At 39.2% G+C, this 1361-nt stretch overlaps 1 non-coding gene across 1 annotated transcript; it reads left to right on the forward strand.

The window, feature by feature from the left end:
- Nucleotides 1-572: 572 nt before the first annotated feature.
- LOC129011100 (small nucleolar RNA U13) lies at nucleotides 573-677 on the forward strand. Its single transcript, XR_008493224.1, has one exon. It is a non-coding gene; the product is annotated as a small nucleolar RNA U13 (small nucleolar RNA).
- The last annotated feature ends 684 nt before the right edge of the window (nucleotides 678-1361 follow it).

A 1361-nucleotide genomic window follows, 5' to 3' on the forward strand; every position in this document is an offset into this window, starting at 1 on the left:
GGCTACTTGAGACATTGGGGAACAGAACATAATCAGGAAAGACTATCTCCCTGACTAGTACAAGATGGAGTCTCATGTTTCCTGTTCACAATCACCAGCATTTTCAAGCTTGGGTCCGTGCACATATTTACCAGTCACAAGAAGTCCTATTTATATGTCACCAACCAGCCTCAGAGATTCATAGTGTCATCTACCTTTCTGGCTTAGACATAACTTTTAGCTTTCTTTCTTCTCAACACCTAATATCACCTCCCTGTTACCATGTCTTCCTTTTACCTGGAGGAGTGAGAAACTTTTTGAAGTAGAGGAAATATCTGGAAGTAACATCTTTTGCCCTGACAGCCAAGTAGTCCATCCAAAATTAGCAGTCACTCCCCAGATTGTACCACTGAATGCACAAGGAATCTTTTTGTTTGTTTGTTTCAGTTCATACTATTCACTTCTCAATCTCTCAGTAAAGACCACATCTACTATGTCTCTGTCCCGCTTCCCAACAGGGATGTCTCTTGTTATGAGAATCTCAATGTCTTATAAACATATGTCCTGATGTCCATTAAGATTCTGATAATTCAGTCCTTTTGTAGTTCACGGTCATAATGATTGGGTGTTCATGGGCACATGTGAGCTATGCCACCCGCTGAACCTTGTTATGACATCAGCACATTACCTATCTGACCTGAGGGGGGAAAAAATTCTGATAATTGTCTACCTTCCATAGGAATTTCTGCCAGCCAAGAAATATATGCCAACTCAGCTCCATATCAGAATTACTCTCCCTGATATTCCCTTCAAAGGGATTGAAGACCAGAAAAAAAGTCACTCTCTTCATGTGCACCTATAATAGTTTGATTTCAGTTCCTATTTTCTTTGATTTGACCCATATTTACACCATTCAGATACTGAAGATTTAATGATAATAAATGTAAATACTGTGAAGTGTGTGTGATTTTACAAGGGACTTATGATTTGGGGGAAAAATTCAGCATGGGAATGCTTTTCAAAATATGACAGCAATCATTTGTATTCTGCCTTACTGGGAGTTTTGGAGGAATCTACAAGAGTACTGATTATGTGATTATCTGGGAAAAATAAGAAGTCTTTGAAATACATGTTGTCTTCAAGAGAACAGTTTTACACTTTTCTAAAATGAAATCTTTTGAGGCAAACTCATGGCATCAACATGTGGTTGCTGAGTAAGCTGAGTTGCATTAGTGCACATGATTTCCAATCAGATCATGAGAAATGAACAGAGACAGTGACATCTGCATAGCTGCGCCTTTGGTAGGCACTTCTTTCTTGAGATGACTCCACGCACAAACATAACAGGGATCATTGTGAGTGACACCATCATAGCCACCAAG

This window comes from Pongo pygmaeus, chromosome 10, assembly GCF_028885625.2.
Source record: "Pongo pygmaeus isolate AG05252 chromosome 10, NHGRI_mPonPyg2-v2.0_pri, whole genome shotgun sequence".
In the NCBI taxonomy this organism is placed as follows: domain Eukaryota; kingdom Metazoa; phylum Chordata; class Mammalia; order Primates; family Hominidae; genus Pongo; species Pongo pygmaeus.